This window comes from Frieseomelitta varia, unplaced genomic scaffold (assembly GCF_011392965.1).
Source record: "Frieseomelitta varia isolate USP_RPSP 00005682 unplaced genomic scaffold, Fvar_1.2 scaffold_157, whole genome shotgun sequence".
In the NCBI taxonomy this organism is placed as follows: Eukaryota; Metazoa; Arthropoda; class Insecta; order Hymenoptera; family Apidae; genus Frieseomelitta; species Frieseomelitta varia.
Window position 1 is genome coordinate 233,387 of NW_025109272.1, and position 17,518 is coordinate 250,904.

The window sequence follows — 17,518 nt, forward strand, 5'->3', positions numbered from 1 at the left end:
ACTTTTTCTCGTCGTTCGAACGAGTGAAATGCGCGATCGTTTTGTGAAGCTTCTTTTTTCAATAATTTTCATGACGCTTTCGCGCGGAATAATATGCTTCGCTAAACGGTACATTTAGCGTTATCAATCGTTAATTAAAAATTACGATAAAATTGCACGATAGAAATAAAACGGTTGGATGGGGATTGTAAAATTTAATGAACACAACAGCTTCTGTGCATCGAATACAGTAGAACTCCATTTATCCGAAGTCCACTGATTGGAACGAAATTTTAGTTAATGTCCGATTAATCGAACTGAGCCCCATTATCTAGATACGAGTGTCTATTATACGAACGAAAAACAATAAGCAGCGAGGGAAATTTCGAGGGCGATTTCGTATTTATATGAATTATACGGATCGCAATCGATGAACACGATAAATTACATTTCCCGCTTTTACAGGGAAACAATTTTAATTATACGTCGGTAAAATTTCGATTTGAAGAAATATAAATTACGGACTATTTGTTCCAGGCAATATATCGTGAGCGTATAAATGTTGAATATGTTTCCATCGAATGTCGAGATTTATCGATATAATACATAATTGATAATTGATTGTTCCGTGATCTCTGTGAAATATACGTACGTTTATATATGCTTTAGAGACCTAACAATGATAATTTACAAATTTCCGAAAATTTTCGCTATATATCATTCAAAAAATGACAGAACGTTCATTCATGGAAAAGCATTACCAGCGACGCGACGAGCAAAGAGAAAGTAGAATTCATTGAATTCTTGGCTCAAAGGGGATGAATTCAGCGGGATAACTTTCGCGGTGGGAAAAAGCATTGCTCGTTCAATTTAACAAAATGTACGAGATTGATTTTTACCGAGTTGTTTCTTCGCAACAACGTGCTCTTCTTACAGTGTGTTTCGCGTGAAACCGTGACTACCGAATGAATGTAATTTCCACGTTCTGCGAAACTTTCGATCACGGATCGCGGAGAGGGCAGAAAGTCGGGTTACGCCGGGTTCCCACATAATAACTTTTACGGTCACGCGCCACGTACGGACGACACGCGTGCCAGAACTGGGTTACGCCGTGCCGTTCTGCAAATGCGAGAGCGACGACGCGGCGTTCCGCTTAAAAGTGACGCGTAGAACGTGAAATACGAGCGTGTGTATTACACGCGGGTTGGCGTCTAATTCCATTTAATTTACGTTCGCCGTCTCTGCCTGGAACACGCCGGAGTAAAATGGAACACTGCCCTTGAACGAAGCTCGTTCGACTCTCGCGCAATAACATCTTTGTCACTCTGAGACACTCTCGGGCCTTTTGTTTGCATTTAATTTATCTATCGTTGACTTTGTTATTCGTCTTTTATCGCAGGATCGAATTGCGCAAAGATCGAATATATGTATCTCTGATTCATTTTCTTTAAATGACTCTTTCAGTGGCGAACAACGATTTATATATATATATATATATATATATATATATATTCGATATATAAATTTATATATATATATATGTTCGATAGAATAATTCTTTATCTGTCTTTCGAAGTACAGTGGCTCTTTACTTTTTAACAAGTCTCGTAGCTTTCGCTTGAAACAAAATTTTTTTAATACTTTCCTTAATCTTTACTCAGACTACGAGTCAGTTTGCCTCGGCAAGATTACTTTCCTTCGCGCTGAAAAGATTAACTGTTCGCTTCGCACGGTTGTAGAAATTTCTGATCCAAGAGACAATCGTATTAACAAGTTAGAGACTGACTAGCGTGATATTCGGCGAATCTTTCATCAAATCCGTGATAAATCGAGCTCTCTGATAGCAGCTGGGTGATACGCGAGTAATTATTAAAGTAAACTGACGAAGCCAGAGTTATTTTGGACTTTATCAGGAGTGGGACTACGATGAAACTACCTAGTAGATCTGCCTAGTTGACCACCGGTATTCTACCGCACCCTCTGGTAATATCTGGTATCGTATTTCGCCGCAGCTTGTTCCAGTCTAGCAGATTCCATTTGTTGTTTCGGGCGCAAAAGTAACGAATTCCCCCTCGTTCGTATATACATACGTAGACCGTGATACGTGGTTACGAATCGGCTTTACTGCGCGGTTTGTCACGAGTTTCTCGTTTAACGTTATTGGCGTGTTTCGTTTTAAATCAAATTCGAAACTTCTTTCCTTCCAGACGGCCAGTAATTTCACTTCAAAGTCGAAGCGGAATACGTATTTTGCGTTTGAAGCTCACCGCGAAGCGATTAGCGCTAGTAAACTTCAATCTTTGAACAGTGGCCGTTTGATCTTTCCTTCTCCTCGAGCGTTGGCCGTTCTCGCCGGTTTGCATAATGCCTTTGCGCGAGGGCGGTCTCGAAAGTGTGACACCACTCGGTGGCTCGGGCCGCCGCTTTTTCTCTCTCCGCTTGTTTACTCCAGCGAGCCGGCTCTACAAAAAGATTGAAAAGCGACGATTGGCAAGGTACGAGGCGGGCGTCGTTATCGGGCAAACACGCGGAATAACGAGCCGTATTAGCAAAAAAATTCGATGCTCGATCGAGTTTTTCGTTTTTTTTCTTCTCACTCTCAGTTTTCATCTACGATCGAGAAACGAGCTTCACCTGGCCGCACGGGGTGGAGGAAATTCGCCCGGATGATTAGTTAGCGAAAGGCGACGAGGTCGATTCTTCCGCATCCTTGAAACCGTCGCGCGTTTCTCCGCCGCCTGTTCTCGACTCTGTTCCGTATTATCGGTCACCTGGTCACGCCGCTTCCATTCTCTGCCAAGAAGGGAGAAAAACCGGGTTGGCGACGAGGAAGGAGAGGCGAAGTCTCTCGCGGTGACGTCAAACGTTAGTGGGCCACCGACACCACTCCTCCAGACCCTGCCGCCGTTCCACGGGCGAATTTCACGGTTCACGGTTACGGAATATTTTTTTCCCCCCTTCTGTCTTCTCCTTCATTTTCAACCGTGCGTTTACACTCGCGGCTTTCTTAATGAAAAATTCATCTCGTTTCTCTTCTTCCCCTTTCTCTTTTCTCTTATTTTCCATCTCTTTCCCCTCGTTTCTTGCTCTCCGCCGGGAGAACGAAAAGGAGGAAACGGAACGGACGGCTTGCTCACGCAGACTCCTCCGTCGCAACGTAACGAGAGCAGCCGCGCGCGGAGTGCGCGCCGTCGAGCACGAAAATTCATGAAACCATGAATAACAACGTTCTTCAGTTTCGTGGAGCCAACCGTCCGGTGGTCAGCCGAAAGAAACCGTGGGAACGGCAACAGATTGAAATCACCTGCGCGCAGCCTCGCGCGTCGTGTAAATCCGCCGACACGATTGAAAAATTCACGAATTCGCGCGGCGAATTAAGGCAATCGGGTCGGTCTATCGTGTTACGAATCCCCGGGGAGATAAATATTCAGTCGGTCCGGAGAAATCGGCGCTCACTGCGGCGAAACGACCGCCATTCGTCGGAGGAGACCACGCCATTTCCACGTCGGAGCCTTGGCCATTTTCACCGGAATGACGTCGTTCACGTTCGTTGAGCTCTGCCTCTCCACCCGAGAGTTATTCCACAGCCGAACGTTTGCCAATGATCGTGATTATGAATCACTTGATAACTGCAGTTCGATATCGCGCTGTCGATTCCGTGCGATCGGGAACGAGGAAATAAATAGACAGTGGAACGAAACCGGTGTGAACGAGACGAAAGTACACGTTGAGCCGCGTACGCTTATGACTGCGACTGACACGAACGATTCTCTCTGCCTCAAATTTAATTTCGTGCAAACAATATTTTTTGATCTCTCGAGCAACTAAAGTGACCGAGCGTGGCGGCCGTTCAGACCTCTTACCAGCATGAAAAAGGGACGTACCTGTAATTATAATCTTTTGAATTTATCAAAAAAAAATTCAGAAAAAGTTCAGAAGAATCCTCATACTAATAAATTTTAAATCAGAACAGACTCAGATGGAGAATGCCTGGACTGAGGTTTCTTCCGTTTTCCTAAAGCTGTCTGAGCTTCAACAGTACACGTGCACATCTTCCTTTGCGAACAAGGTTCCATTTTGTTTGAGTTGATCAGATTCGAGCTCCGAGCGAGTTCGCGTGATCGATCGCGATCCCCTTCGCGTTTTCAGGCCGATTGTTGCGACCGATCTTATCAAACGGGCCGTGTTTAAAGTCAATTATCCTGTTTGAGAGGTGGAAAATCACGGTGGATTTCACAGTGACGTGTATTCCACAGGTCAGAAAAGGCAGGGCATTATAGCTTTGCTTTGCGAAGCGCGTCGAGTGCAGCACGGCCCGGATCTATGAGGCTGGCTCAATTAAGTTCAACGGAGCTGAAAATGGCAGACGCAAGCTGGCCCCCTCCGGCCCGTGTACCGAAATGCCGTTGGCCACGTTTTGTCCGATCCAATTAAATTTCTTTCTCTCGCCGCTGGCCCGTCCGGCCACCGTTGCTTCTTTTCATCTCGATTCGGACGGATTCGTGCTCTTTAACCGCGGCGTCAGCGCGAAACCCGAGGAAACGATTACATCTCTCGCGTTACCCCTCTAAATAATTGCATTCCGTCCGGTCCTATCTTTCTCTTTCTCTTTTTCGCGAGTGCGCCACTCCCGCCGAGAAAAAAATTACATTTTTCGGAATGTTCTTAATTGAATTGCACGTTCACGATTAAATGACAAACACTTGCCTTCGTGGAAAGTTACCGCACTCTATGAAAAGTCCTAAGTGTTCTCCACATTCTGACCGAACATAAAGATGTGCCCAGGATCTGGTCGAATTACGTGTAAGAGCGGCCACGACGTGTTTCTTTGTGAAAAGATAAGAAAAAGATGTAGGATAAAACTGTTCGAAAAAAATCGACTTTGAAATTTTATCAAATAATGCTTTTGAATAACAAGAGATTATTGTTTTTCTTTTACTTTCATTATTTAAAGTCGCATCGTGTATTATCTTGGAGTTAGTGATTATTAGTAGGTTAATTCTTGCAATTTATTATAAAGGTCGAATAATATTTTTTCGTTCAAAGCTTCAAAGGAAATCGAGCTTGAACGTGTTTAGTTAAAAATTGCCTTGGTAATAGCTCATCGAACTCATTTGATTTTCTCAAGAAGCATCTGAGAAAAAAAGATTTTATTCCACATTTTCTTCTTATTTTCGCACGTGGAACAGCCTCCCATTAATTTTCTATTCGTGTCTAGAGTTAGTTAAATTTTTCTGTTCTTACTTTTTCGTCATACCCCTGCTGCTTCTTACCCATCATTCGACCCTGCATAAAACTTGAAACAGTGTGCATAATGTGCCTCCGTCTGAAAATGTCACACGGCGAACAACCGAGAATGCTATTCAACCGCTCTCTTAATCGAGTTTAAACATCCTGCCGTGCATTCAACGCTGGATCTATTCTATTCTAGCAGTTGCAGCGTTTTCTCGGGCGAAACCTTGAGAGTTGGAAATAGGGTGAAAGATCGGGAAGAAAGAGGAAATCGATGCCGGAATTATTTCCGCGGAAGGGAGCGAAATCCAAGTTATTGGTTACCGAAATCCACCCTCCTCCGCCGGATTCTTTTCAATAAAGACGTGTCGCTCTTTTCACGAATAACTATATACACGGACGTTTTCCATTTCTGTTCCTACGATTGGACGATTCGCGGCTTTTCGCCGCGGAGGTAACTCCCGAAGATTAGAAATTCATCGTGACGGTACATTTTACAGTTCTGTTCCTTTGACGCCGCGATTGATACTCTCTTTGTCCTTGGTACCATTGTTGCGCTCGAGGTACTAGGTCTGCTCGACCTGAAATAGAAACCGCGAAGGAATGAATTTCTTCCTTCCTTTCTTGTCGGACGCCATGGTCCGAGGGGGGAAAGAAACGAGGACATTTGTGATCGTAGTTATTGGTTGTGCGGCAGAGAGATTATTAAGCCTCGTTCTCGTTTAACTATTAGACGAGAGTTAGTCGAATGTATGCATGCAAGTAAGTTTGACTTAAGTTTGAATAAAGATATTGGTTTTTCGCGCGCGTCAGATATTAATTACTATTACGAACACAATGTTGAAAGTTAATTAACGCGTTATATAACGGGAAGTTAGAACAGACGAATAGTTTGATCAATCCTGGTAGAAAGTTCCGTCATCGGGCAATCGGTCACTGCAGCGGCATTGATCCTTGAAAATTACAAAGTTCGTAATGGGATATTTGCTGTTAAATTCTGAGACTATCGCCATCCGTATCGTATAAAAAATTACATCAAATTACTGTGAAACCACGATCTGGACCATGGAAAGGAAAAGCTAAACTCCATCTTAAAAACCTATAATAAACCTGCTAACCTCGGCTAGAAACTTTCGCGAACATAGACTGGCATAATTCTCCCAGTCATTCTGCTCGAACTTCTTCCCATAATCGCGTTAATATTTGACCGCTGCAAATGGAGCGAAAAGCACGTGACCGCGCGTTCGTAGTTGCACGAAACAATATTTACCGAGACAACGCGAGAGATAATGTGTTGTTTTGGGCAATGTTGCGAGCGTGGGCAGCAGCACGAGTTGTCGCCGCGCGTTTGCCGCGAAAATTACGGTATTGAAATACGTCGTCGTCGTCGTTGGCCACCTGCTTTTCCGTCATTTTGAGCTATCACTTCGATCGATTTCGTCGCTGTGGTTAATGCAGTCTCCACTCAGGAGTAAAGTTTCCCGCGCGAAGGGAATTTGATCGAGGCGAGAGCGGTGTTTAATTGAACATCGCGAGACTATTGACACGAGAACGTTGCTCGCTCGACGTCGAGACACTCTCGCGCCTGCACACTTCCCGGTCCTTCGGACAGAGGCTCGGAGAAATCTCCGAGGGTGGAAAGAAACACGCGCGGAGCGGTCTGAGAGGCAGGCAATTGATGAGTCTGTCAGGCGCAGATGTAAAGTGTTTGACATTGAAGTCGCTATGGGGGATGAAAGAGATGGCTCGAGCCGGAGCACCGCGGCTTGCGGGACTCTCGAATCAAATTCACGCGTGGTCTACTATGACCTGGATTCTCTGTCCCCTCTAGCTCGCTTCTCATTTCGCCGCTCCCTTATGAAAAGATGTTGTCATTCCAGCAAACGTTCTTTTATTTTTTCCCTTTTACCCTTTCACCGCTTTCCCTTCCTTTTGCGCGTTTTTCAAACACACATTGCGGATTGACATGCGTCGTGACATGAACGGAATAACACACGTTTGTAGACGTAAAAAGTGAGATTGCAGAACGCAGCCTTGGAAATACGGGGCTCTATCTTTTCTTTTCGCATCTGTTCTTCGTTTTCCTATTTGGATTTGATCGTAAAATATCGCCCACGGAGTTCTCTCTAGATGGAAAGTTTGTTCACTTTTTTCCCAACCAGTCTGTCTTCTTTACTTCCGATAACTACACACGAGAAATTCAAATTAATTCAGGCACCAATAATCACGAAACTTATTGATATTTCAAGTACTATAACAGTTGGCCAGGTCGTTTTCGTAGGAAGTATCAGAGTTTCGTGGACACAATATGGTGCACGTGCCATATTGTTTCGTGGACACACGTTACACGACTTCGTGCGAAATTAGAGCGGGTCAGAAAATTATTTGCACACACAGTTTTTCGGCAATAACTTCTTGGTAAAAAGTAGGACATTTCCTTCGTACATAGAAACAATACACTCCTTTAGAAACAATAGTAATTGTGCGAAAATAATAAAAGAGAGACGAAAATTTCGTAGTCAAGAAAATGTATTTGTACATTTACATTGACTTATGACTATAACATTTCTTTGTTCTTATACGTTGTACAATTATAGCACTGTTCTGAACATTCAGTCCGAGAATTGAAAGAGAAATTGTGGTTCCTAAAAGCAGTGAAGTACCAGTATGCGGAAGGAAATTGTGTTACGTGCCGATAATTATAATTATAGGAAAATTAGTAAAATTTTTAATCTATGATTTGACCACATTTTGGGTATTTTTTTTTCAATAAGCCTGGCTATTCTGATTTACACAATTTTAATAGATGTCCCTAAATTTTGTTCATTAACTGACCAAACAGTCAGTTTGAGAAACGAGTCCTATTAAAACGAATTTCTGCCACATACTAATAAATTATTTCGATTTTCATTGATTATTTTTCATTTGAATATTTTTGTTTCATAATTATTCCGAATGTTACTTTAAATTTTCAATTATCAAACAAATATTATTCCCTCAAATAATTCATTGTTTTCTCAATTATATGCATAGCATCAAATTCCTTTAACTGGGCCAAATGAGCTACATACCATTGAAATTCATTATTTGCCAAATACTAGAGAACATCGTTTCAAAAATTTATTTACAAATTATTAGACAAATTAAATTTCGCCCCGAGGTCTGGGACTTTCGGCGACTGGTTTACGCGGTAGTGACCAGTGACGTCATTAATGTTCGCCGCGGGACGCGCAAACAGCCTCCGAGCACGATTTCACGCTGGAATCTCGATCGGTACTGCTGTTTGAGGCGAGAATTTTCGTACTGAATCGTCATTCGGTTTAATTAACGTCGCGATTACGCGTTATTTCTTGTAATTTTCCTAATGACTAGAAGTCGAGGCGGTAGCAGCCAGTGGCACTCTTTCGTGAAAAGACTCGTTCGCCTTTCTCTCTATCTCTCTCTTTTTCTCTCTCGACCACGTAGAACGCGATTAGGCTTGAAATTGCGTTCCAACCGTCGAGACAGGCGAACGTCTTGCCGCGCGGCGAATTATTTTTTAATAAGATGCAAATTCGGGGAATTTCGCCATGCTAAGAGATTACATTCCTCGGGCTCGTGTCTCCGACGTTCAATTATTAATGCCCTTCTGCTTTTGATAACGGGGAACGAGTCCCACGCAAAGCCCGTGCTTTTAAAGAATCAAGCGCTCGTAAGAAATGCAATAGCTGTTTCACGAGCACTTGCGGAAAACCTGTGGAGTGTTTCGTACAGTACGTTTTACGCGAAACGTTCTCAAATTTCGCTCACGCATTTGCGCGGGAAAATTCGATCGTCACGCGCCGGTGGTGTTTGAAACAACTGGGAAAATGAAAACAGATGGAGGCAACGAGGAATATTCGGCGAAGGTATACGCTTCGCGGAAATCGCGCGAGCATGATCATTTACGTTAGCCAAACAGGCCGCGCGGATCTTCACGCAGAATTTTTGTGGAAATTTTCAGAGGAAAAAAAAAAAAAAAAAAGAAAAAACGCGCACAATGTGCAAAAATATATGAAGCATCCAGTTATTTAGCGGAAGAAACAAATTCCGAAATATTCGAGTTGCATTCCGTTAATTGCGTTCTCGAAAGTTTGAAAAATGCACGAAAATCCACAGCTTTTGGTATTCAGCGGAACCTGAGCTGTTTAACATTTATTACACGATTAATACGGCTATTCACGCAATGTGTTAATTTTGTTTGCCAAATGCGCGTTCGCGTTAAATATACGTCGCATACTTCTATGTGCATTATCAGATTGATTTCAAATTTTGTCAATACCGTTATGACGCAGTCGTGTGTCGTTGCAAACACTAATGAAATTTCAATGCGCACATGCATCGAATAAAATGACATTCTGCGGTAAGTCCTTCGTATCAACGTGGGTGGTACGTCGGCTCTTTGTTCGCCCGTTCTAGCGTGACTTCCCCTCGTACGTTAATTTTCTCCGCCGAGTTCTTTTTTTTTTTTTCCCCCGCGCGCTGGCAATATCACCGGACAATCCGAGGCAGCAATTTCGCGAAATAAATCGCGCGGATTACCTATTATCAAATCCGGACAAAACACGAGGACGGAGGGCAAACAATTTCCAAAGCAACCCGGTTGTCGAGGCGCTGGCTTTAAAAGGGAGCATTAGTTCCAGCGCTGGGGAGAGCCAGCTTTGCTCGTTCGTTTTTTACCGAGGGGATGCAATTAAATTGTCATCTTCGCTCGCCACGCTCGTCCGAAACGCGCAACACATACACACACACACACACTCGCGCGCGCGCGCGCGTACTTGCGCCTTTTTTTTCCCTTCAACCCCCAGTGTATACGCGAGCGTGCGCGCGACCTCGCCTGCCTCGAATTAATACTTTTCCTCTCCGTTCCATCGAGCCGGGGAGAAACATCCAATTTTGTTTGCAATCCTGTTAGACGGTAGCATTGCCGGACGTTTCGCGCTGTGTCCGCCCCCGCGTACCAAATTGGCCCGCTTTAAATACTCTGACGTTCCTCTTATACGCGCGCCAGTCCGCTGTCGGCTACACCGAATCGTTTCGAAAAAAAANTTTTAAAAAAAAAAAAAAAAAAAAAAAAAAAAGGAAGACTCTCCAGAGACGACTATGGCACGTCGATCGAGATTTCCATTAATTCGACCCGCGCTAAGATTGATTTACAACGATATAAAGTGAAACCAATTCGCGCCCTTCGTTTTTCCACTTACATCGTTACTAACTTTATGGCGTCACATTTACGAAAGGTTGAATTCGAACGTGACTGAATATAGACCTGTGCTTCAGTGCAATGAAATTTTGCCTACGTAGACGTTAGATTTCATTGCATCCATTAGTATTATAAGTTCTACCACGTGTTGTGTAATGAATGCTGCCTTTAATCAAATTAGATTAACGCAATAATGAAACTGCATTATGAATCACGAGTCTGACTCGTATTTCTTACGTTTAAACCGATGAAACTTACACGTTTGACTCGAAATCCTCACCACGAGTTTCAATCGATATTATATAGGTTATTAGGATATTGGTGCATTTGCGATGGTGCTTTGTGGTGACATCTGGTATGGGAGAGACAAAGACAGGAGTACGTATGTGTGTGAGATTTGATGGTGTGAAACATAAGAAGTGAGAAGTTTTAAGAAGATGGTGTAACATGTTTGATGGTGTTGTAATAAGAGCGTGCCAGATAGTGAAGAAAAAGCAATATTGTATTAACATTAACACAATTGTCATTAATATATTAAATATATGTTTATATTTAAGATAAGAAATAGAGGCGAAAGGATTGAATGAATGTTAGAATTGCAAAAATGCGTCAGCTATCGACTGCCAACCACCATTTTACAAATGACGTAGAGTCGTGGTTATACCGTTAACCGAACGATCTCAAAAACATGGGAACATTTTTGCCCTCGGTGGTATCCTGCGTGGCGTGAGAATTTCTTGATAGGTCCGACCCCCCCCCCCCCCCTCTTGGAATTCCATCACGCTCGTTCCATCCATTTCGGGAAGCGAGAGCTCGTTCGACGAAATTTCATTCCGTTCGTCGGCTTCTCACGATGTGCAACATCGACGGAATGCTCCCGCGTACCGCGACCGATCGCTTTGAATTATTTTCTTGTCGATTTAATTTCAATCGAGCGGGCTGCATGAGATTATACGGAGCCGAGTTCTTTTGATCGCGGCGGGAATACCAAACGCGCGGTACGTTCTACTTGAGAGGCAGAATGTTGGAAAAATGTGAAAAGGGCCGGGCGTAGGAACGAGCGTCGCGCAGACGTGCATTGCGTGAAAAATCTCGCACGTGAGACACGGGGAATGGTGGCTGGTAGTCGGCGCTACAGATACAAATGTGCGGTTTTAACGGGACAGTGGAAAACCAACAGCGTACCAACGTGTGTTGGCAAATTTTTAAAACTCGCAGTATCGCGAGACAAATGCTCTCGAGATGAAATTGAAGCTACGAGGCTTCTACGGTTGAAAGTTATACTCCTAATGTTATTGTTGCGGCTCGACGGATCAACCAATGTGAATCCGATTCGCGCGCTACCTAAATAGAATAATAAATTAATAATAAAAAGAGCCTAACGTCTTTTGTACAAAGTGATTCAAACGATTAAAATTATAGAAAATGGTTCGAACAATAATTACTTCTCAATACAATATAAAGCTGATTGGTATGCCATCTGACATGTAGTCTGAACTATGACGGACCAATTCTACTCGCGCGGCTCATATTCGTACGCTCGTTTCTAGTTTCAGAGACAGTCATCTAAAGATGTTCCTTTTTAATTTCACACGATATTCTTCGTCATATTTCCTCTACGTTTTCTTAATGCCGAGTTATAATTATTGCAAACATTTCTTTGCAAGTATATGTTCGTTTTCGATTTCGGATAGACTCGAGTGGTACAGTAGATACAACTGTACGATCTCGTTCCTTTACGGTCTGATTACTTGTCAAATTATCAAAAATTATACAAGCGAAATTCAGTTGATCAGAAAATCAGATGCTACAGTAGTTTTGCTACAATCAGATCAAGATTCATACAAAAATTATATCGGCCGAAATTTTACAGAAAGTTAGAGAGACACGAGGGACTCACGGTTTGTTAACGCGAGACCAAAGATTTCATCGGAAATTTGAAAGCTCGAAGAAAATGTCGTAGAGAGTGTCACAGAGAAAATGACGGTCACTCGTGTGTACGTGACGTAGCATGAACCTGAGCTTTGCTCGACAGCCGTTTGAAGCTCGTACCACCCACAGGTTATTTAATTTCAACTCAAAGGAAGCCGAGGATAACCGAAACCGCGACGAGCTTCTATCTTGATTACCCAGTTTTTATCTGCGTGCCTTTAGCACAATCACGATGGCGAAATTTCGTTTATCTTTCACGTGACAACGCGAAGGGAAAATCATATCTCTCCGCGGAGACACTTCGCAATTCCACCAACAGTTTCATCCCGAATATTTGATTTTCAACCGAAACTTTCACCGCAGCTCAGCATTTTTCCAAACACAGTGGATTTTACTACGAACAAACCGCTGAACGAAGAGATAAACAAGAGTTTGTTTTTTCATTTGGGTTCTCGCTTTAAACGCGGCGGAGGAGGAAGGAGGCGAGTTTAATTCTCAACGAATGCCCTTTACAAGTTGCGAACAATAGCGACGACAGGATACACCTCCTTTTTCCATTCGCTTTTTGCATTTTAAACAAGCTCCGCGTATCCTTCCTGGGCTGTCCTTTAAAGATAATTTCATGGGCTTTGTTCAACGTAACGCGCGAGTTACGCGCTAGCTTCGTGTATCCTCATTACACACTCCTCCTCTCCCACCTCCCTCCCAGCCCCCGCGCATACATATTTCCGCTCCCTTTTCGCCTCCCTCGCGAAACACGCGAAACTTATGCGAAACATGAGGGTATTCGCTTTCGACGATACAGTTCCGTATTTCCTGGCAAAGGGGAGTTCTTCGCAGGGTATAGTCCACCGCGTTAAAAGTGCGCTGTGAACTTTTCCGTTCAAAAGAATCCTCTACTCGAAATTCGCAAATGAGTTAAGCATACCGTTGTTTTACGTCGTTCGTATGGGAATTTAGAAACTGGCGCTTAACTGTCTCTCTCGTTTCATCTCGCTCGGCCGACGCCTCTTTCAGAGAACACTTACCCGTGGCTGGGTCGGCTTTGCCAACTTTTTTTCACGAGAGTTGCGTCGCACAGAGGCACGCGGCCACACGCACGCCTTAAGCTTTTCGTTGTTCGTATTATTAATTATCTCAGAGGCGCTCGGACGCGGACGCCAGCCTCGGTAGCGTAATCGCGAGCCGCGTTAAGCTTCAAACGAGTGTAATTTGATGCTGATGACGGCGATATAACGGAATGAAGGAGAGGTTCGCTCGCGAAGTGAATATTATTTTTTTTTTTTTTTTTTTTTTTTTTTCCGTCATAAAGGAAATATTAAAAATATTACCGCTTTGAAACCGGTAGATACCGGGGGAATTCTTTTGAAATTTTCAGGTCTAATAAGAACGCCGATCGTGCCTGTTAGCTGATTTCTTCTACGATAGTGGGCAAAGAGATTCCCGTCCTCATAGTTGAGGCTTGTTTCACGAATGTTTCACTCTCACACACCTCCTTTCTTTTCTCTTGCGAACATTGCAGAGTTTGCTTTTATCCTCCCTATCCGCGAAAAGTCAGAAATTTTTTTCGTCTACCTTTCGCGTCTCTTGATTTTCTTTTTATGAAAACTCTCGTCGACACTGTCGTTTGTGATCACGGTGACACGATTTTGAATGATCCCTTTCGCTTGAAACTCGATGATCTTTCCTCGAATACCAACGCCTCCATACGAACCATACAGCGAGTATATCGATCTACACTTTTGCCCACGCGAGTAAGCTGGAAAATTGTCACAAAGCGACGCTCGTACGTGCAGCTTGCCATGGGTCGTCAATTAATACGGCAAATGTTTTCATCGTGGAAACTGGTGCGAGCGAATACGCTTATGGAGAGAAGGCAATGGATGGTCATTGACCATTTATCCTTCCTAGAAACCGAACAGTTTTCGCTTTGTTAGTGATCTCGAACCTCTGTGACATAATCTGTAATTAATCAAACGACAGTGACATTACCTCGGTGTACATTCTCGGCCTTCACGCGACTTTAGGTGTCAATCACGTAATTTCAATGACATCTAGTGATCTTTAAGAGACCTTTACTCCTAATTATATGATCTCGATGAACTTCGAATGACATGGAATGCAAATGATGCGACCTCTCTTGTGACCTTTTAGATAATGTAAGTGCCAATGATACAACTTTGATAACCTTCGGCGATTTTCAAATGATTTCTCGCGATCCGATTATTCGTGACATTCATCGGAAATTGTGGCATAAATATTTTGATATTTTATTGAAGCAGAAGTATATTTTGGTATTAACTCTCTCTCTCTCTCTTTCTCTCTCTCGGTATAATTTTTAACCATCATATTCTTCCCTGGAATTTGAAACGACAAGTGTTCTTCTTTCTTCTTTCGTACAGCATTTTTTTCTTTTTCATCAAGGTACGAACATTCAAAATACTCGCGACTGTTTGTCAGAAGTCACCCAACTCTGTCCATTCATTCGCTGTCCAGTTTTCGAATCCCACGTCCTCTCCTTACAGGCGCGATTCTTTCATTTTTCTGTTCCACCGTAGGTTGCCTCTTCGTCTACATTTCCCCGTTTTCCACTTTTTCAACTGGACGGACAGCTCGTCCTTTCTTCTCTTTTTTTCTCTCTCTTTCGCTTTGCCCCTGCCTCGAAGCCTGGCCGGCAGTCTCCAGTTCCCCGTGGATACAAAAAAAAAAAAAAAAAAAAAAAAAATACAAAATGGAGGACAAACAATAAGGAAAGAATTACGTCGCTACGGCGTATCTGCAGATTCATCTTCCGCCCGGTTTTGTTTTCCCACCGAGCTTCACCGCGACCCCGGGCTCGGCCATCATCCCGCGCATCCGTTTCTCCACCCTTATCCGCGGAGAATGCTGCTACAAGCACACCGGGAGCGGAGCCTCCCTGATGGATCCACGGCTCACGCGGCCCGGAAGCGAAGTCATACCGGCGGAATATAAAAGAGAATCTGGATGAATTTTAAAGACGAATTGTTTACCGACCTACCAATCCTCCCTTCGTTTCTCTCTCTCTCTCTCTCTCTCTCTCTCTTGTCTTTCTCTTACCCAGGAACGAATCTCGGAATCTCGAGTCGATTGCCTTTATATGCCGCGTTGGATAAGTCCCTGGACTGTAATTTCGTTCCCCGCTCCTGGGAATTTTCATCGAGGCGAGCGCGTAAGGAGATCGACAACGTTCGAGCGTTTCCCCCTTCGGGGTTTCTTCTCCATGGTTTACCCACGTAGCCGTCCCCCTCCCCCTCCACGGCCCCCCTCGTAGCTTTTAGCATTTTTATCAGCAATTTCACGAAATAGCGGGGACGTCACGAGCGCGAAATTGGGAAATTTGCACGAGCGAAGTGTCTCGCGTAGTTGGGTTTGTTCTTTCGACCGAGGGAGCGGTGATTTGTCTTTGCGGTGTGAGAGGTGATCGCCGCTGCAGTTAACCAGAAATTTCTTGGGCAAAAAAATCACTTCCCTCGGACAGATTAATTTGTCACGCTGTTCAACTAACGTTCAGCGCCGTCGCTTCTGGGATTTGATCAATATTTATGAACTATTCAGCGCGTAGCGACGAAGCGGGGAAGAGAAAGCACGGAGAAGGCACCGCGGCCGGCGAAAGAACAACCGGGCGTTGATTTAAATTTCAGAGTCGCGTTTTGCGGCCGTGTCGAGGAAAGCGGCGAGAGAAAAGAGCGAAAAAGAGGAGGGGGGGGGGGGGGGAGCGACAGAGAAAACGGAGAGACGCGTCGCGAGAAGTGGCGGGAGAGAGACGAGGACAAAGCAACGTGCACTCAAAGAAGAGACAATTTTTGCGTCTCGGGAGATAAAAATGTCAGACACGATGAAACGCGGCGTATTTTTCAATTTTGCGGCCTTAATGCAGCCACGCTTACGGTTTGTACCGTCTTTTCTCTCCTTTCTTTCTTTTTTCTTTCTTTCTTTCTCCCTCTCTCGTTTTTCCACCGGTCCCTGCTCCTCGAACAAGGCTTTTATTTCGAGTTTTCATTCCGTTTCATCGTTTGCACGCCGCGTACGCTCGCCGCATACATCTGCATAAGATTCCGACGGCGATCTCACGTTGCTCGCGTAAGAGAATAAATTTTCCTCACCGAACGACGGGAAATTTCGCGTGTGCCTTGGCCCTCGTTCGGCGGATAGAGAGATATTCAAATTGCTTTTGGCAAAGCGGCGCGACGAATCGCATCGGCAATGAGTAACGGTCGCGCGTCCAGTCTCCGATACTCCGATCGTTCGTTCGTTCCTCCATCGGTCCAGGCCAGTCCCGGCTCCGGTATCAACAGTTGTTCAATTATTAATGAATCAAGCAACGACAGGCCGCGCAACGCAACTTGGCATCGACTTGGTTCCCTCGTCGGTCCACGGCGGATTACAGAAAATTACGAGCGACCCACCGAGCCGGTTCTAAAACGGCTCTCGCGCCAGTCGTTGAACGCGAGGACAATTCGTCGATCGAATTGAAACGAACGAGTCCGGTGCAACAATTCCCGTTATCGTCGATTAAAAATTTACGGGCTCGCCGCGCAGAAAGACAAATAGTCGGCTCTCGTATGCCAACGGAGCCGTTGAGTTTTCCACTAATCTCGAAGTCAAACGACCTGAGCCGAAGTTACCGCTCCGCGATTAAACGTTGCGGGGCGCGGTATGGAATTGTGCAAACTTTGAACGCGGTAACCATTGGTAATGTTACGTTCGCGCGCGCGCGTGACGTACAAATCGGTTTAACGTAACAAACCGCCACGCGCGGCGAAACGATGTTTCTTTATCATCAAACGTTCCTCGTGGAAAAACGAATTTTCAACGAGATGCTTCGACCGACTTCCCATCGAAATCCAAGCCAATTTCACAACGCAGACGCGAAAGTATTTCAACGTGTTTAACACTGGAACTGCCAAAGTGGTAAAAATGACCAGTTTAAAATTGAATTAATTAATATTATTCACTTAATTTTCTTATTAAACAAAAAAAAAAAAAATCAATACTTGAAAGATACAAAAAGAAATTAGAAATTTAATGTATTCCTTCAGAATGATATTTCTTCGAGCAAAGTACGACACGTAACAACACTTCGCCTGTCCAATATTTAGATTTTTTAATCGTAGCAAGAAAATATTTAGAAAC

General features: G+C 44.0%; 1 protein-coding gene across 1 annotated transcript in view; it reads right to left on the reverse strand.

Annotated features, from left to right (window-relative positions):
• LOC122536553 (alpha-2B adrenergic receptor) overlaps positions 1-17,518 on the reverse strand; it is a 172,846-nt gene that overhangs the window by 14,162 nt on the left and 141,166 nt on the right. The gene's annotated exons all lie outside the window — the stretch shown is intronic.